The sequence below is a fragment of the Dendrobates tinctorius genome, unplaced genomic scaffold (assembly GCF_039654945.1).
Source record: "Dendrobates tinctorius isolate UK_male_01 unplaced genomic scaffold, ASM3965494v1 ptg000048l, whole genome shotgun sequence".
NCBI lineage: Eukaryota > Metazoa > Chordata > Amphibia > Anura > Dendrobatidae > Dendrobates > Dendrobates tinctorius.
In genome coordinates this window covers 7,467,501-7,487,500 of record NW_027361716.1, presented here as the reverse complement: position 1 = coordinate 7,487,500, position 20,000 = coordinate 7,467,501, and the positions used below count along the sequence as shown (strand labels likewise).

The window sequence follows — 20,000 nt, the reverse complement described above, 5'->3', positions numbered from 1 at the left end:
TTATGAGTTTCACACATGTTTTCTAATAGCACCATGATCAAGCTCAGTGATCAACCCTCTGGAAGACATCTCAGAAAATGAAAAGAAAATACAAGGTCTCAGTGAAATGCAAAAATCTGATTTAAAGTCATCATCAATGGGAACCATTCACAGTTTAAAGCTTTTCCCTCTTCATAATGTGGATTTGGAGTCAGTCAGCTCCAAAAACATCTTTAAAAATAATCCAAAAATGCTGAGAAGACTGAACATAATCATTTCCAAGTAAAAAAGACTTGATGTTCATTTGATCAGGCTTTGCAGCGTCTATTAACCATCTCAAGTTTCCAAAAATGTCCAGCGGTTAACTGAAATTACCATATCAATCTTCAGCTGTTTTTCACTTTGAACAGCTCCATACCTATAATACAAGTCAACGGTAAGGTTAAAAAGACCCTATAAAGCGTCCTGATTGACTTTTGTGTGCTACAAAAAAAGCCACAAAACACATTCAAAAGACGCCGAAAAGAATTTTTAGAAAAACACCACCAAAAATGTTTATAAGGCACTTTAGGAAATTCTGGAAAACACAAGAAAAGATGGCTTAGAGAAAAATCAAAAACACTTCCTGAAGCCATTTTGGCTTCAAATCCTTGTCAGATTCACCCACTTGGAAAGAGTGTTATGTGCATATTGACTCAAGTCACAGAGTATGAGATTGCTTGGTATGACATAGACAATGAGTGACATAGACAATGAGCGACATAGACAATTTTAATTTTTGCTAATCCTCCTTGATTGACAGCTTTGACCATGGTATTCCATGAATCCTTGAACTCTTTTTTTGTCTTTTATTATGTGGATTTTAAATTGCTTGTTTCATCATAAACATTGGGCATCGTCGATCTGAGTGCAGATGGAAAAATCGAAATGTGTGCCCAGGTTCCACTAAGATTTGAACTCAGATCACAGAATTCAAAGTCCAGAGTGCTAACCATTACACCATGGAACCAACCATTACACAGTCATGGCTGCGGCTTGTTGTGCTGAATAAAGCATATGAAATAGTGAACGATGGCGAAAACAGGCTCCAAAGCTGCAGTGCAAATCTGCAATCATACACAATGGTAAATTGATATCTTATAACCTTTCATTCCACAAATTTACCAACATTTCCACGATATCACAGCTAGGACAGTTTGAAATGTTGATGAAAAGTGGCTAGTAAAAAGATTGCTGTATCTGTTACTTGGAAAAAGTGTGAAAAAAATAAATTGCAAAACTTATACTGTTAGAAAACTCTTCATCCAGTAGTTGATAAAGATTAGCATTGCATGGTAAAAGGCTTCATCTGAGAGATAATTTAAGGTTTGTGCAAATCAAAGTGCATGTCCCAGTCCATTAGCCAGTACAGCGGTCTGTGGCTGCTGGACAAGATGAAGAGAAAAACCTCTTACCTGATGGCACCCACGGTGCTTCTTTTGATTAGCGGCAAGTCGCACATGTAATGTTGCTCCAGAATAGATTATCTAAAGAACAGTCAAAGATAAAGTCAGTTTGGTCCTAGAAACTCACTCCATCACAGATCACTGTCATGGGGAATAGACTAGTAAACATGCAAATTGAACAACAAAGATAAAAGGTCAAAAAGTTATTGAAACATAGACGTAGTCGGCAGGATTTGAACCTGCGCGGGGAGACCCCCATGGATTTCTAGTCCATCGCCTTAACCACTCGGCCACGACTACTCGGACGTCAAGCTGTTATGAGTTTCACACATGTTTTCTAATAGCACCATGATCAAGCTCAGTGATCAACCCTCTGGAAGACATCTCAGAAAATGAAAAGAAAATACAAGGTCTCAGTAAAATGCAAAAATCTGATTTAAAGTCATCATCCATGGGAACCATTCACAGTTTAAAGCTTTTCCCTCTTCATAATGTGGATTTGGAGTCAGTCATCTCCAAAAACATCCTTAAAAATAATCCGAAAATGCTGAGAAGACTGAACATAATCATTTCCAAGTAAAAAAGACTTGATGTTCATTTGATCAGGTTTTGGAGCGTCTATTAACCATCTCAAGTTTCCAAAAATGTCTAGCGGTTAACTGAAATTACCGTATCAATCTTCAGCTGTTTTTCACTTTGAACAGCTCCATACCTATAATACAAGTCAAGGGTAAGGTTCGAAAGACCCTATAAAGAGTCCTGATTGACTTTTGTGTGCTACAAAAAAAGCCACAAAACACATTCAAAAGACGCCGAAAAGAATTTTTAGAAAAACACCACCAAAAATGTTTATAAGGCACTTTAGGAAATTCTGGAAAACACAAGAAAAGATGGCTTAGAGAAAAATCAAAAACACTTCCTGAAGCCATTTTGGCTTCAAATCCTTGTCAGATTCACCCACTTGGAAAGAGTGTTATGTGAATATTGACTCAAGTCACAGAGTATGAGATTGCTTGGTATGACATAGACAATGAGTGACATAGACAATTTTAATTTTTGCTAATCCTACTTGATTGACAGCTTTGACCATGGTATTCCATGAATCCTTGAACTCTTTTTTTGTCTTTTATTATGTGGATTTTAAATTGCTTGTTTCATCATAAACATTGGGCATCGTCGATCTGAGTGCAGATGGAAAAATTGAAATGTGTGCCCAGGTTCCACTGAGATTGAAAGTCAGATAACATGATTCAAAGTCCAGCGTGCTAACCATTACACCATGGAACCAACCATTACGCAGTCATGGCTGCGGCTTGTTGTGCTGAATAAAGCATATGAAATCGTGAACGATGGCGAAAACAGGCTCCAAAGCTGCAGTGCAAATCTGCAATCATACACAATGGTAAATTGATATCTTATAACCTTTCATTCCACAAATTTACCAACATTTCCACGATATCACAGCTAGGACAGTTTGAAATGTTGATGAAAAGTGGCTAGTAAAAAGATTGCTGTATCTGTTACTTGGAAAAAGTGTGAAAAAAATAAATTGCAAAACTTATACTGTTAGAAAACTGTTCATCCAGTATTTGATAAAGATTAGTATTGCATGGAAAAAGGCTTCATCTGAGAGATAATTTAAGGTTTGTGCAAATCAAAGTGCATGTCCCAGTCCATTAGCCAGGACAGCGGTCTGTGGCTGCTGGACAAGATCAAGAGAAAAACCTCTTACCTGATGGCACCCACGGTGCTTCTTTTGATTAGCGGCAAGTCGCACATGTAATGTTGCTCCAGAATAGATTATCTAAAGAACAGTCAAAGGTAAAGTCAGTTTGGTCCTAGAAATTCGCTCCATCACAGATCACTGTCATGGGGAATAGACTAGTAAACATGCAAATTGAACAACAAAGATAAAAGGTCAAAAAGTTTTTGAAACATAGACGTAGTCGGCAGGATTTGAACCTGCGCGGGGAGACCCCAATGGATTTCTAGTCCATCGCCTTTACCACTCGGCCACGACTACTCGGACGTCAACCTGTTATGAGTTTCACACATGTTTTCTAATAGCACCATGATCAAGCTCAGTGATCAACCCTCTGGAAGACATCTCAGAAAATGAAAAGAAAATACAAGGTCTCAGTAAAATGCAAAAATCTGATTTAAAGTCATCATCAATGGGAACCATTCACAGTTTAAAGCTTTTCCCTCTTCATAATGTGGATTTGGAGTCAGTCAGCTCCAAAAACATCCTTAAAAATAATCCAAAAATGCTGAGAAGACTGAACATAATCATTTCCAAGTAAAAAAGACTTGATGTTCATTTGATCAGGCTTTGGAGCGTCTATTAACCATCTCAAGTTTCCAAAAATGTCCAGCGGTTAACTGAAATTACCATATCAATCTTCAGCTGTTTTTCACTTTGAACAGCTCCATACCTATAATACAAGTCAACGGTAAGGTTCGAAAGACCCTATAAAGGGTCCTGATTGACTTTTGTGTGCTACAAAAAAAGCCACAAAACACATTCAAAAGACGCCGAAAAGAATTTTTAGAAAAACACCACCAAAAATGTTTATAAGGCACTTTAGGAAATTCTGGAAAACACAAGAAAAGATGGCTTAGAGAAAAATCAAAAACACTTCCTGAAGACATTTTGGCTTCAAAACCTTGTCAGATTCACCCACTTGGAAAGAGTGTTATGTGAATATTGACTCAAGTCACAGAGTATGAGATTGCTTGGTATGACATAGACAATGAGTGACATAGACAATTTTAATTTTTGCTAATCCTACTTGATTGACAGCTTTGACCATGGTATTCCATGAATCCTTGAACTCTTTTTTTGTCTTTTATTATGTGGATTTTAAATTGCTTGTTTCATCATAAACATTGGGCATCGTCGATCTGAGTGCAGATGGAAAAATTGAAATGTGTACCCAGGTTCCACTGAGATTTGAATTCAGATAACAGGATTCAAAGTCCAGAGTGCTAACCATTACACCATGGAACCAACCATTACACAGTCATGGCTGCGGCTTGTTGTGCTGAATAAAGCATATGAAATCGTGAACGATGGCGAAAACAGGCTCCAAAGCTGCAGTGCAAATCTGCAATCATACACAATGGTAAATTGATATCTTATAACCTTTTATTCCACAAATTTACCAACATTTCCACGATATCACAGCTAGGACAGTTTGAAATGTTGATGAAAAGTGGCTAGTAAAAAGATTGCTGTATCTGTTACTTGGAAAAATTGTGAAAAAAATAAATTGCAAAACTTATACTGTTAGAAAACTGTTCATCCAGTAGTTGATAAAGATTAGCATTGCATGGTAAAAGGCTTCATCTGAGAGATAATTTAAGGTTTGTGCAAATCAAAGTGCATGTCCCAATCCATTAGCCAGGACAGCGGTCTGTGGCTGCTGGACAAGATCAAGAGAAAAACCTCTTACCTGATGGCACCCACGGTGCTTCTTTTGATTAGCGGCAAGTCGCACATGTAATGTTGCTCCAGAATAGATTATCTAAAGAACAGTCAAAGATAAAGTCAGTTTGGTCCTAGAAACTCGCTCCATCACAGATCACTGTCATGGAGAATAGACTAGTAAACATGCAAATTGAACAACAAAGATAAAAGGTCAAAAAGTTATTGAAACATAGACGTAGTCAGCAGGATTTGAACCTGCACCGGGAGACCCCAATGGATTTTTAGTCCATCGCCTTAACAACTCGTCCACGACTACTCGAACGTCAAGCTGTTATGAGTTTCACACATGTTTTCTAATAGCACCATGATCAAGCTCAGTGATCAACCCTCTGGAAGACATCTCAGAAAATGAAAAGAAAATACAAGGTCTCAGTAAAATGCAAAAATCTGATTTAAAGTCATCATCAATGGGAACCATTCACAGTTTAAAGCTTTTCCCTCTTCATAATGTGGATTTGGAGTCAGTCAGCTCCAAAAACATCCTTAAAAATAATCCAAAAATGCTGAGAAGACTGAACATAATCATTTCCAAGTAAAAAAGACTTGATGTTCATTTGATCAGGCTATGGAGCGTCTATTAACCTTCTCAAGTTTCCAAAAATGTCCAGCAGTTAACTGAAATTACCATATCAATCTTCAGCTGTTTTTCACTTTGAACAGCTCCATACCTATAATACAAGTCAACGGTAAGGTTCGAAAGACCCTATAAAGGGTCCTGATTGACTTTTCTGTGCTACAAAAAAAGCCACAAAACACATTCAAAAGATGCAGAAAAGAATTTTTAGAAAAACACCACCAAAAATGTTTATAAGGCACTTTAGGAAATTCTGGAAAACACAAGAAAAGATGGCTTAGAGAAAAATCAAAAACACTTCCTGAAGCCATTTTGGCTTCAAATCCTTGTCAGATTCACCCACTTGGAAAGAGTGTTATGTGAATATTGACTCAAGTCACAGAGTATGAGATTGCTTGGTATGACATAGACAATGAGTGACATAGACAATTTTAATTTTTGCTAATCCTACTTGATTGACACCTTTGACCATGGTATTCCATGAATCCTTGAACTCTTTTTTTGTCTTTTATTATGTGTATTTTAAATTGCTTGTTTCATCATAAACATTGGGCATCGTCGATCTGAGTGCAGATGGAAAAATTGAAATGTGTGCCCAGGTTCCACTGAGATTGGAAGTCAGATAACATGATTCAAAGTCCAGCGTGCTAACCATTACACCATGGAACCAACCATTACACAGTCATGGCTGCGGCTTGTTGTGCTGAATAAAGCATATGAAATCGTGAACGATGGCGAAAACAGGCTCCAAAGCTGCAGTGCAAATCTGCAATCATACACAATGGTAAATTGATATCTTATAACCTTTCATTCCACAAATTTACCAACATTTCCACGATATCACAGCTAGGACAGTTTGAAATGTTGATGAAAAGTGGCTAGTAAAAAGATTGCTGTATCTGTTACTTGGAAAAAGTGTGAAAAAAATAAATTGCAAAACTTATACTGTTAGAAAACTGTTCATCCAGTATTTGATAATGATTAGTATTGCATGGTAAAAGGCTTCATCTGAGAGATAATTTAAGGTTTGTGCAAATCAAAGTGCATGTCCCAGTCCATTAGCCAGGACAGCGGTCTGTGGCTGCTGGACAAGATCAAGAGAAAAACCTCTTACCTGATGGCACCCACGGTGCTTCTTTTGATTAGCGGCAAGTCGCACATGTAATGTTGCTCCAGAATAGATTATCTAAAGAACAGTCAAAGATAAAGTCAGTTTGGTCCTAGAAATTCGCTCCATCACAGATCACTGTCATGGGGAATAGACTAGTAAACATGCAAATTGAACAACAAAGATAAAAGGTCAAAAAGTTTTTGAAACATAGACGTAGTCGGCAGGATTTGAACCTGCGCGGGGAGACCCCAATGGATTTCTAGTCCATCACCTTTACCACTCGGCCACGACTACTCGGACGTCAAGCTGTTATGAGTTTCACACATGTTTTCTAATAGCACCATGATCAAGCTCAGTGATCAACCCTCTGGAAGACATCTCAGAAAATGAAAAGAAAATACAAGGTCTCAGTAAAATGCAAAAATCTGATTTAAAGTCATCATCAATGGGAACCATTCACAGTTTAAAGCTTTTCCCTCTTCATAATGTGGATTTGGAGTCAGTCATCTCCAAAAACATCCTTAAAAATAATCCAAAAATGCTGAGAAGACTGAACATAATCATTTCCAAGTAAAAAAGACTTGATGTTTATTTGATCAGGCTTTGGAGCATCTATTAACCATCTCAAGTTTCCAAAAATGTCCAGCGGTTAACTGAAATTACCATATCAATCTTGAGCTGTTTTTCACTTTGAACAGCTCCATACCTATAATACAAGTCAACGGTAAGGTTCGAAAGACCCTATAAAGGGTCCTGATTGACTTTTGTGTGCTACAAAAAAAGCCACAAAACACATTCAAAAGACGCCGAAAAGAATTTTTAGAAAAACACCACCAAAAATGTTTATAAGGCACTTTAGGAAATTCTGGAAAACACAAGAAAAGATGGCTTAGAGAAAAATCAAAAACACTTCCTGAAGACATTTTGGCTTCAAAACCTTGTCAGATTCACCCACTTGGAAAGAGTGTTATGTGAATATTGACTCAAGTCACAGAGTATGAGATTGCTTGGTATGACATAGACAATGAGTGACATAGACAATTTTAATTTTTGCTAATCCTACTTGATTGACAGCTTTGACCATGGTATTCCATGAATCCTTGAACTCTTTTTTTGTCTTTTATTATGTGGATTTTAAATTGCTTGTTTCATCATAAACATTGGGCATCGTCGATCTGAGTGCAGATGGAAAAATTGAAATGTGTGCCCAGGTTCCACTGAGATTTGAATTAAGATAACAGGATTCAAAGTCCAGAGTGCTAACCATTACACCATGGAACCAACCATTACACAGTCATGGCTGCGGCTTGTTGTGCTAAATAAAGCATATGAAATCGTGAACGATGGCGAAAACAGGCTCCAAAGCTGCAGTGCAAATCTGCAATCATACACAATGGTAAATTGATATCTTATAACCTTTTATTCCACAAATTTACCAACATTTCCACGATATCACAGCTAGGACAGTTTGAAATGTTGATGAAAAGTGGCTAGTAAAAAGATTGCTGTATCTGTTACTTGGAAAAATTGTGAAAAAAATAAATTGCAAAACTTATACTGTTAGAAAACTGTTCATCCAGTAGTTGATAAAGATTAGCATTGCATGGTAAAAGGCTTCATCTGAGAGATAATTTAAGGTTTGTGCAAATCAAAGTGCATGTCCCAGTCCATTAGCCAGGACAGCGGTCTGTGGCTGCTGGACAAGATCAAGAGAAAAACCTCTTACCTGATGGCACCCACGGTGCTTCTTTTGATTAGCGGCAAGTCGCACATGTAATGTTGCTCCAGAATAGATTATCTAAAGAACAGTCAAAGATAAAGTCAGTTTGGTCCTAGAAACTCGCTCCATCACAGATCACTGTCATGGAGAATAGACTAGTAAACATGCAAATTGAACAACAAAGATAAAAGGTCAAAAAGTTATTGAAACATAGACGTAGTCGGCAGGATTTGAACCTGCACCGGGAGACCCCAATGGATTTTTAGTCCATCGCCTTAACAACTCGTCCACGACTACTCGAACGTCAAGCTGTTATGAGTTTCACACATGTTTTCTAATAGCACCATGATCAAGCTCAGTGATCAACCCTCTGGAAGACATCTCAGAAAATGAAAAGAAAATACAAGGTCTCAGTAAAATGCAAAAATCTGATTTAAAGTCATCATCAATGGGAACCATTCACAGTTTAAAGCTTTTCCCTCTTCATAATGTGGATTTGGAGTCAGTCAGCTCCAAAAACATCCTTAAAAATAATCCAAAAATGCTGAGAAGACTGAACATAATCATTTCCAAGTAAAAAAGACTTGATGTTCATTTGATCAGGCTATGGAGCGTCTATTAACCTTCTCAAGTTTCCAAAAATGTCCAGCAGTTAACTGAAATTACCATATCAATCTTCAGCTGTTTTTCACTTTGAACAGCTCCATACCTATAATACAAGTCAATGGTAAGGTTCGAAAGACCCTATAAAGGGTCCTGATTGACTTTTCTGTGCTACAAAAAAAGCCACAAAACACATTCAAAAGATGCAGAAAAGAATTTTTAGAAAAACACCACCAAAAATGTTTATAAGGCACTTTAGGAAATTCTGGAAAACACAAGAAAAGATGGCTTAGAGAAAAATCAAAAACACTTCCTGAAGCCATTTTGGCTTCAAATCCTTGTCAGATTCACCCACTTGGAAAGAGTGTTATGTGAATATTGACTCAAGTCACAGAGTATGAGATTGCTTGGTATGACATAGACAATGAGTGATATAGACAATTTTAATTTTTGCTAATCCTACTTGATTGACACCTTTGACCATGGTATTCCATGAATCCTTGAACTCTTTTTTTGTCTTTTATTATGTGTATTTTAAATTGCTTGTTTCATCATAAACATTGGGCATCGTCGATCTGAGTGCAGATGGAAAAATTGAAATGTGTGCCCAGGTTCCACTGAGATTGGAAGTCAGATAACATGATTCAAAGTCCAGCGTGCTAACCATTACACCATGGAACCAACCATTACACAGTCATGGCTGCGGCTTGTTGTGCTGAATAAAGCATATGAAATCGTGAACGATGGCGAAAACAGGCTCCAAAGCTGCAGTGCAAATCTGCAATCATACACAATGGTAAATTGATATCTTATAACCTTTCATTCCACAAATTTACCAACATTTCCACGATATCACAGCTAGGACAGTTTGAAATGTTGATGAAAAGTGGCTAGTAAAAAGATTGCTGTATCTGTTACTTGGAAAAAGTGTGAAAAAAATAAATTGCAAAACTTATACTGTTAGAAAACTGTTCATCCAGTATTTGATAATGATTAGTATTGCATGGTAAAAGGCTTCATCTGAGAGATAATTTAAGGTTTGTGCAAATCAAAGTGCATGTCCCAGTCCATTAGCCAGGACAGCGGTCTGTGGCTGCTGGACAAGATCAAGAGAAAAACCTCTTACCTGATGGCACCCACGGTGCTTCTTTTGATTAGCGGCAAGTCGCACATGTAATGTTGCTCCAGAATAGATTATCTAAAGAACAGTCAAAGATAAAGTCAGTTTGGTCCTAGAAATTCGCTCCATCACAGATCACTGTCATGGGGAATAGACTAGTAAACATGCAAATTGAACAACAAAGATAAAAGGTCAAAAAGTTTTTGAAACATAGACGTAGTCGGCAGGATTTGAACCTGCGCGGGGAGACCCCAATGGATTTCTAGTCCATCACCTTTACCACTCGGCCACGACTACTCGGACGTCAAGCTGTTATGAGTTTCACACATGTTTTCTAATAGCACCATGATCAAGCTCAGTGATCAACCCTCTGGAAGACATCTCAGAAAATGAAAAGAAAATACAAGGTCTCAGTAAAATGCAAAAATCTGATTTAAAGTCATCATCAATGGGAACCATTCACAGTTTAAAGCTTTTCCCTCTTCATAATGTGGATTTGGAGTCAGTCAGCTCCAAAAACATCCTTAAAAATAATCCAAAAATGCTGAGAAGACTGAACATAATCATTTCCAAGTAAAAAAGACTTGATGTTTATTTGATCAGGCTTTGGAGCATCTATTAACCATCTCAAGTTTCCAAAAATGTCCAGCGGTTAACTGAAATTACCATATCAATCTTGAGCTGTTTTTCACTTTGAACAGCTCCATACCTATAATACAAGTCAACGGTAAGGTTCGAAAGACCCTATAAAGGGTCCTGATTGACTTTTGTGTGCTACAAAAAAAGCCACAAAACACATTCAAAAGACGCCGAAAAGAATTTTTAGAAAAACACCACCAAAAATGTTTATAAGGCACTTTAGGAAATTCTGGAAAACACAAGAAAAGATGGCTTAGAGAAAAATCAAAAACACTTCCTGAAGACATTTTGGCTTCAAAACCTTGTCAGATTCACCCACTTGGAAAGAGTGTTATGTGAATATTGACTCAAGTCACAGAGTATGAGATTGCTTGGTATGACATAGACAATGAGTGACATAGACAATTTTAATTTTTGCTAATCCTACTTGATTGACAGCTTTGACCATGGTATTCCATGAATCCTTGAACTCTTTTTTTGTCTTTTATTATGTGGATTTTAAATTGCTTGTTTCATCATAAACATTGGGCATCGTCGATCTGAGTGCAGATGGAAAAATTGAAATGTGTGCCCAGGTTCCACTGAGATTTGAATTAAGATAACAGGATTCAAAGTCCAGAGTGCTAACCATTACACCATGGAACCAACCATTACACAGTCATGGCTGCGGCTTGTTGTGCTAAATAAAGCATATGAAATCGTGAACGATGGCGAAAACAGGCTCCAAAGCTGCAGTGCAAATCTGCAATCATACACAATGGTAAATTGATATCTTATAACATTTCATTCCACAAATTTACCAACATTTCCACGATATCACAGCTAGGACAGTTTGAAATGTTGATGAAAAGTGGCTATTAAAAAGATTGCTGTATCTGTTACTTGGAAAAAGTGTGAAAAAAATAAATTGCAAAACTTATACTGTTAGAAAACTGTTCATCCAGTAGTTGATAAAGATTAGCATTGCATGGTAAAAGGCTTCATCTGAGAGATAATTTAAGGTTTGTGCAAATCAAAGTGCATGTCCCAGTCCATTAGCCAGGACAGCGGTCTGTGGCTGCTGGACAAGATCAAGAGAAAAACCTCTTACCTGATGGCACCCACGGTGCTTCTTTTGATTAGCGGCAAGTCGCACATGTAATGTTGCTCCAGAATAGATTATCTAAAGAACAGTCAAAGATAAAGTCAGTTTGGTCCTAGAAATTCGCTCCATCACAGATCACTGTCATGGGGAATAGACTAGTAAACATGCAAATTGAACAACAAAGATAAAAGGTCAAAAAGTTTTTGAAACATAGACGTAGTCGGCAGGATTTGAACCTGCGCGGGGAGACCCCAATGGATTTCTAGTCCATCACCTTTACCACTCGGCCACGACTACTCGGACGTCAAGCTGTTATGAGTTTCACACATGTTTTCTAATAGCACCATGATCAAGCTCAGTGATCAACCCTCTGGAAGACATCTCAGAAAATGAAAAGAAAATACAAGGTCTCAGTAAAATGCAAAAATCTGATTTAAAGTCATCATCAATGGGAACCATTCACAGTTTAAAGCTTTTCCCTCTTCATAATGTGGATTTGGAGTCAGTCAGCTCCAAAAACATCCTTAAAAATAATCCAAAAATGCTGAGAAGACTGAACATAATCATTTCCAAGTAAAAAAGACTTGATGTTTATTTGATCAGGCTTTGGAGCATCTATTAACCATCTCAAGTTTCCAAAAATGTCCAGCGGTTAACTGAAATTACCATATCAATCTTGAGCTGTTTTTCACTTTGAACAGCTCCATACCTATAATACAAGTCAACGGTAAGGTTCGAAAGACCCTATAAAGGGTCCTGATTGACTTTTGTGTGCTACAAAAAAAGCCACAAAACACATTCAAAAGACGCCGAAAAGAATTTTTAGAAAAACACCACCAAAAATGTTTATAAGGCACTTTAGGAAATTCTGGAAAACACAAGAAAAGATGGCTTAGAGAAAAATCAAAAACACTTCCTGAAGACATTTTGGCTTCAAAACCTTGTCAGATTCACCCACTTGGAAAGAGTGTTATGTGAATATTGACTCAAGTCACAGAGTATGAGATTGCTTGGTATGACATAGACAATGAGTGACATAGACAATTTTAATTTTTGCTAATCCTACTTGATTGACAGCTTTGACCATGGTATTCCATGAATCCTTGAACTCTTTTTTTGTCTTTTATTATGTGGATTTTAAATTGCTTGTTTCATCATAAACATTGGGCATCGTCGATCTGAGTGCAGATGGAAAAATTGAAATGTGTGCCCAGGTTCCACTGAGATTTGAATTAAGATAACAGGATTCAAAGTCCAGAGTGCTAACCATTACACCATGGAACCAACCATTACACAGTCATGGCTGCGGCTTGTTGTGCTAAATAAAGCATATGAAATCGTGAACGATGGCGAAAACAGGCTCCAAAGCTGCAGTGCAAATCTGCAATCATACACAATGGTAAATTGATATCTTATAACATTTCATTCCACAAATTTACCAACATTTCCACGATATCACAGCTAGGACAGTTTGAAATGTTGATGAAAAGTGGCTATTAAAAAGATTGCTGTATCTGTTACTTGGAAAAAGTGTGAAAAAAATAAATTGCAAAACTTATACTGTTAGAAAACTGTTCATCCAGTAGTTGATAAAGATTAGCATTGCATGGTAAAAGGCTTCATCTGAGAGATAATTTAAGGTTTGTGCAAATCAAAGTGCATGTCCCAGTCCATTAGCCAGGACAGCGGTCTGTGGCTGCTGGACAAGATCAAGAGAAAAACCTCTTACCTGATGGCACCCACGGTGCTTCTTTTGATTAGCGGCAAGTCGCACATGTAATGTTGCTCCAGAATAGATTATCTAAAGAACAGTCAAAGATAAAGTCAGTTTGGTCCTAGAAACTCGCTCCATCACAGATCACTGTCATGGGGAATAGACTAGTAAACATGCAAATTGAACAACAAAGATAAAAGGTCAAAAAGTTTTTGAAACATAGACGTAGTCGGCAGGATTTGAACCTGCACGGGGAGACCCCAATGGTTTTCTACCCCATCGCCTTAACCACTCGGCCACGACTACTCGGACGTCAAGCTGTTATGAGTTTCACACATGTTTTCTAATAGCACCATGATCAAGCTCAGTGATCAACCCTCTGGAAGACATCTCAGAAAATGAAAAGAAAATACAAGGTCTCAGTAAAATGCAAAAATCTGATTTAAAGTCATCATCACAGTTTAAAGCTTTTCCCTCTTCATAATGTGGATTTGGAGTCAGTCAGCTCCAAAAACATCCTTAAAAATAATCCAAAAATGCTGAGAAGACTGAACATAATCATTTCCAAGTAAAAAAGACTTGATGTTCATTTGATCAGGCTTTGGAGCGTCTATTAACCATCTCAAGTTTCCAAAAATGTCCAGCGGTTAACTGAAATTACCATATCAATCTTCAACTGTTTTTCACTTTGAACAGCTCCATACCTATAATACAAGTCAACGGTAAGGTTCGAAAGACCCTATAAAGGGTCCTGATTGACTTTTGTGTGCTACAAAAAAAGCCACAAAACACATTCAAAAGACGCCGAAAAGAATTTTTAGAAAAACACCACCAAAAATGTTTATAAGGCACTTTAGGAAATTCTGGAAAACACAAGAAAAGATGGCTTAGAGAAAAATCAAAAACACTTCCTGAAGACATTTTGGCTTCAAAACCTTGTCAGATTCACCCACTTGGAAAGAGTGTTATGTGAATATTGACTCAAGTCACAGAGTATGAGATTGCTTGGTATGACATAGACAATGAGTGACATAGACAATTTTAATTTTTGCTAATCCTACTTGATTGACAGCTTTGACCATGGTATTCCATGAATCCTTGAACTCTTTTTTTGTCTTTTACTATGTGGATTTTAAATTGCTTGTTTCATCATAAACATTGGGCATCGTCGATGTGAGTGCAGATGGAAAAATTGAAATGTGTGCCCAGGTTCCACAGCGATTTGAATTCAGATAACAGGATTCAAAATCCAGAGTGCTAACCATTACACCATGGAACCAACCATTACACAGTCATGGCTGCGGCTTGTTGTGCTGAATAAAGCATATGAAATCGTGAACGATGGCGAAAACAGGCTCCAAAGCTGCAGTGCAAATCTGCAATCATACACAATGGTAAATTGATATCTTATAACCTTTTATTCCACAAATTTACCAACATTTCCACGATATCACAGCTAGGAAAGTTTGAAATGTTGATGAAAAGTGGCTAGTAAAAAGATTGCTGTATCTGTTACTTGGAAAAAGTGTGAAAAAAATAAATTGCAAAACTTATACTGTTAGAAAACTGTTTATCCAGTAGTTGATAAAGATTAGCATTGCATGGTAAAAGGCTTCATCTGAGAGATAATTTAAGGTTTGTGCAAATCAAAGTGCATGTCCCAGTCCATTAGCCAGGACAGCGGTCTGTGGCTGCTGGACAAGATCAAGAGAAAAACCTCTTACCTGATGGCACCCACGGTGCTTCTTTTGATTAGCGGCAAGTCGCACATGTAATGTTGCTCCAGAATAGATTATCTAAAGAACAGTCAAAGATAAAGTCAGTTTGGTCCTAGAAACTCGCTCCATCACAGATCACTGTCATGGGGAATAGACTAGTAAACATGCAAATTGAACAACAAAGATAAAAGGTCAAAAAGTTATTGAAACATAGACGGCAGGATTTGAACCTGCGCGGGGAGACCCCAATGGATTTCTAGTCCATCGCCTTAACCACCCGGCCACGACTACTCGGACGTAAAGCTGTTATGAGTTTCACACATGTTTTCTAATAGCACCATGATCAAGCTCAGTGATCAACACTCTGGAAGACATCTCAGAAAATGAAAAGAAAATACAAGGTCTCAGTAAAATGCAAAAATCTGATTTAAAGTCATCATCAATGGGAACCATTCACAGTTTAAAGCTTTTCCCTCTTCATAATGTGGATTTGGAGTCAGTCATCTCCAAAAACATCCTTAAAAATAATCCAAAAATGCTGAGAAGACTGAACATAATCATTTCCAAGTAAAAAAGACTTGATGTTCATTTGATCAGGCTTTGGAACGTCTATTAAACATCTCAAGTTTCCAAAAATGTCCAGCGGTTAACTGAAATTACCATATCAATCTTCAGCTGTTTTTCACTTTGAACAGCTCCATACCTTTAATACAAGTCAGCGGTAAGGTTCGAAAGACCCTATAAAGGGTCCTGATTGACTTTTGTGTGCTACAAAAAATGCCACAAAACACATTCAAAAGACGCCGAAAAGAATTTTTAGAAAAACACCACCAAAAATGTTTATAAGGCACTTTAGGAAATTCTGGAAAACACAAGAAAAGATGGCTTAGAGAAAAATCAAAAACACTTCCTGAAGCCATTTTGGCTTCAAATCCTTGTCAGATTCACCCACTTGGAAAGAGTGTTATGTGAATATTGACTCAAGTCACAGAGTATGAGATTGCTTGGTATGACATAGACAATGAGTGACATAGACAATTTTACTTTTTGCTAATCCTACTTGATTAACAGCTTTGACCATGGTATTCCATGAATCCTTGAACTCTTTTTTTGTCTTTTATTATGTGGATTTTAAATTGCTTGTTTCATCATAAACATTGGGGATCGTCGATCTGAGTGCAGATGGAAAAATCGAAATGTGTGCCCATGTCACACTGAGATTTGAACTCAGATCACAGGATTCAAAGTCCAGAGTGCTAACCATTACACCATGGAACCAACCATTACACAGTCATCACTGCGGCTTGTTGTGCTGAATAAAGCATACGAAATCGTGAACGATGGCGAAAACAGGCTCCAAAGCTGCAGTGCAAATCTGCAATCATACACAATGGTAAATTGATATCTTATAACCTTTCATTCCACAAATTTACCAACATTTCCACGATATCACAGCTAGGACAGTTTGAAATGTTGATGAAAAGTGGCTAGTAAAAAAATTGCTGTATCTGTTACTTGGAAAAAGTGTGAAAAAAATAAATTGCAAAACTTATACTGTTAGAAAACTGTTCATCCAGTAGTTGATAAAGATGAGCATTGGATGGTAAAAGGCTTCATTTGAGAGATAATTTAAGGTTTGTGCAAATCAAAGTGCATGTCCCAGTCCATTAGCCAGGACAGTGGTCTGTGGCTGCTGGACAAGATGAAGAGAAAAACCTCTTACCTGATGGCACCCACGGTGCTTCTTTTGATTAGCGGCAAGTCGTACATGTAATGTTGCTCCAGAATAGATTATCTAAAGAACAGTCAAAGATAAAGTCAGTTTGGTCCTAGAAACTCGCTCCATCACAGATCACTGTCATGGGGAATAGACTAGTAAACATGCAAATTGAACAACAAAGATAAAAGGTCAAAAAGTTATTGAAACATAGACGTTGTCGGCAGTATTTGAACCTGCGCAGGGAGACCCCAATGGATTTCTAGTCGATCGCCTTAACCACTCGGCCACGACTACTCGGACGTCAAGCTGTTATGAGTTTCACACATGTTTTCTAATAGCACCATGATCAAGCTCAGTGATCAACACTCTGGAAGACATCTCAGAAAATGAAAAGAAAATACAAGGTCTCAGTAAAATGCAAAAATCTGATTTAAAGTCATCATCCATGGGAACCATTCACAGTTTAAAGCTTTTCCCTCTTCATAATGTGGATTTGGAGTCAGTCAGCTCCAAAAACATCCTTAAAAATAATCCAAAAATGCTGAGAAGACTGAACATAATCATTTCCAAGTAAAAAAGACTTGATGTTCATTTGATCAGGCTTTGGAGCGTCTATTAAACATCTCAAGTTTCCAAAAATGTCCAGCGGTTAACTGAAATTACCATATCAATCTTCAGCTGTTTTTCACTTTGAACAGCTCCATACCTATAATACAAGTCAACGGTAAGGTTCGAAAGACCCTATAAAGAGTCCTGATTGACTTTTGTGTGCTACAAAAAAAGCCAGAAAACACATTCAAAAGACGCCGAAAAGAATTTTTAGAAAAACACCACCAAAAATGTTTATAAGGCACTTTAGGAAATTCTGGAAAACACAAGAAAAGATGGCTTAGAGAAAAATCAAAAACACTTCCTGAAGCCATTTTGGCTTCAAATCCTTGTCAGATTCACCCACTTGGAAAGAGTGTTATGTGAATATTGACTCAAGTCACAGAGTATGAGATTGCTTGGTATGACATAGACAATAAGTGACATAGACAATTTTAATTTTTGCTAATCCTACTTGATTAACAGCTTTGACCATGGTATTCCATGAATCCTTGAACTCTTTTTTTGTCTTTTATTATGTGGATTTTAAATTGCTTGTTTCATCATAAACATTGGGGATCGTCGATCTGAGTGCAGATGGAAAAATCGAAATGTGTGCCCATGTCCCATTGAGATTTGAACTCAGATCACAGGCTTCAAAGTCCAGAGTGCTAACCATTACACCATGGAACCAACCATTACACAGTCCTGGCTGCGGCTTGTTGTGCTGAATAAAGCATATGAAATCGTGAACGATGGCGAAAACAGGCTCCAAAGCTGCAGTGCAAATCTGCAATCATACACAATGGTAAATTGATATCTTATAACCTTTCATTCCACAAATTTACCAACATTTCCACGATATCACAGCTAGGACAGTTTGAAATGTTGATGAAAAGTGGCTAGTAAAAAGATTGCTGTATCTGTTACTTGGAAAAAGTGTGAAAAAAATAAATTGCAAAACTTATACTGTTAGAAAACTGTTCATCCAGTAGTTGATAAAGATTAGCATTGCATGGTAAAAGGCTTCATCTGAGAGATAATTTAAGGTTTGTGCAAATCAAAGTGCATGTCCCAGTCCATTAGCCAGGACAGCGGTCTGTGGCTGCTGGACAAGATGAAGAGAAAAACCTCTTACCTGATGGCACCCACGGTGCTTCTTTTGATTAGCGGCAAGTCGTACATGTAATGTTGCTCCAGAATAGATTATCTAAAGAACAGTCAAAGATAAAGTCAGTTTGGTCCTAGAAACTCGCTCCATCACAGATCACTGTCATGGGGAATAGACTAGTAAACATGCAAATTGAACAACAAAGATAAAAGGTCAAAAAGTTATTGAAACATAGACGTAGTCGGCAGGATTTGAACCTGTGCGGGGAGACCCCAATGGATTTCTAGTCCATCGCCATAACCACTCGGCCACGACTACTCAGACGTCAAGCTGTTATGAGTTTCACACATGTTTTCTAATAGCACCATGATCAAGCTCAGTGATCAACCCTCTGGAAGACATCTCAGAAAATGAAAAGAAAATACAAGGTCTCAGTAAAATGCAAAAATCTGATTTAAAGTCATCATCCATGGGAACCATTCACAGTTTAAAGCTTTTCCCTCTTCATAATGTGGATTTGGAGTCAGTCATCTCCAAAAACATCCTTAAAAATAATCCGAAAATGCTGAGAAGACTGAACATAATCATTTCCAAGTAAAAAAGACTTGATATTCATTTGATCAGGTTTTGGAGCGTCTATTAACCATCTCAAGTTTCCAAAAATGTCCAGCGGTTAACTGAAATTACCATATCAATCTTCAGCTGTTTTTCACTTTGAACAGCTCCATATCTATAATACAAGTCAACGGTAAGGTTCGAAAGACCCTATAAAGGGTCCTGATTGACTTTTGTGTGCTACAAAAAAAGCCACAAAACACATTCAAAAGACGCCGAAAAGAATTTTTAGAAAAACACCACCAAAAATGTTTATAAGGCACTTTAGGAAATTCTGGAAAACACAAGAAAAGATGGCTTAGAGAAAAATCAATAACACTTCCTGAAGCCATTTTGGCTTCAAATCCTTGTCAGATTCACCCACTTGGAAAGAGTGTTATGTGAATATTGACTCAAGTCACAGAGTATGAGATTGCTTGGTATGACATAGACAATGAGTGACATAGACAATTTTAATTTTTGCTAATCTTACTTGATTGACAGCTTTGACCATGGTATTCCATGAACTCTTTTTTTGTCTTTTATTATGTGGATTTTAAATTGCTTGTTTCATCATAAACATTTGGCATCGTCGATCTGAGTGCAGATGGAAAAATCGAAATGTGTGCCCAGGTTCCACTGAGATTTGAACTCAGATCACAGGATTCAAAGTCCAGCGTGCTAACCATTACACCATGGAACCAACCATTACACAGTCATGGCTGCGGCTTGTTGTGCTGAATAAAGCATATGAAATCGTGAACGATGGCGAAAACAGGCTCCAAAGCTG

At 37.5% G+C, this 20,000-nt stretch overlaps 10 non-coding genes across 10 annotated transcripts; all 10 read right to left on the bottom strand.

Annotated features, from left to right (window-relative positions):
* Window positions 1–1,642: 1,642 nt before the first annotated feature.
* Window positions 1,643–1,724, bottom strand: TRNAS-AGA (transfer RNA serine (anticodon AGA)). Its single transcript has one exon. It is a non-coding gene; the product is annotated as a tRNA-Ser (tRNA).
* Window positions 1,725–3,365: 1,641 nt separating this feature from the next.
* On the bottom strand, window positions 3,366–3,447 carry TRNAS-AGA (transfer RNA serine (anticodon AGA)). The gene has a single exon. It is a non-coding gene; the product is annotated as a tRNA-Ser (tRNA).
* Window positions 3,448–5,088: 1,641 nt separating this feature from the next.
* TRNAF-AAA (transfer RNA phenylalanine (anticodon AAA)) lies at window positions 5,089–5,170 on the bottom strand. The gene has a single exon. It is a non-coding gene; the product is annotated as a tRNA-Phe (tRNA).
* A 1,641-nt stretch (window positions 5,171–6,811) lies between these two features.
* On the bottom strand, window positions 6,812–6,893 carry TRNAS-AGA (transfer RNA serine (anticodon AGA)). The gene has a single exon. It is a non-coding gene; the product is annotated as a tRNA-Ser (tRNA).
* A 1,641-nt stretch (window positions 6,894–8,534) lies between these two features.
* Window positions 8,535–8,616, bottom strand: TRNAF-AAA (transfer RNA phenylalanine (anticodon AAA)). Its single transcript has one exon. It is a non-coding gene; the product is annotated as a tRNA-Phe (tRNA).
* A 1,641-nt stretch (window positions 8,617–10,257) lies between these two features.
* TRNAS-AGA (transfer RNA serine (anticodon AGA)) lies at window positions 10,258–10,339 on the bottom strand. Its single transcript has one exon. It is a non-coding gene; the product is annotated as a tRNA-Ser (tRNA).
* A 1,641-nt stretch (window positions 10,340–11,980) lies between these two features.
* On the bottom strand, window positions 11,981–12,062 carry TRNAS-AGA (transfer RNA serine (anticodon AGA)). Its single transcript has one exon. It is a non-coding gene; the product is annotated as a tRNA-Ser (tRNA).
* Window positions 12,063–15,406: 3,344 nt separating this feature from the next.
* TRNAS-AGA (transfer RNA serine (anticodon AGA)) lies at window positions 15,407–15,488 on the bottom strand. Its single transcript has one exon. It is a non-coding gene; the product is annotated as a tRNA-Ser (tRNA).
* A 3,364-nt stretch (window positions 15,489–18,852) lies between these two features.
* On the bottom strand, window positions 18,853–18,934 carry TRNAS-AGA (transfer RNA serine (anticodon AGA)). Its single transcript has one exon. It is a non-coding gene; the product is annotated as a tRNA-Ser (tRNA).
* A 907-nt stretch (window positions 18,935–19,841) lies between these two features.
* TRNAQ-UUG (transfer RNA glutamine (anticodon UUG)) lies at window positions 19,842–19,913 on the bottom strand. Its single transcript has one exon. It is a non-coding gene; the product is annotated as a tRNA-Gln (tRNA).
* Window positions 19,914–20,000: the final 87 nt, after the last annotated feature.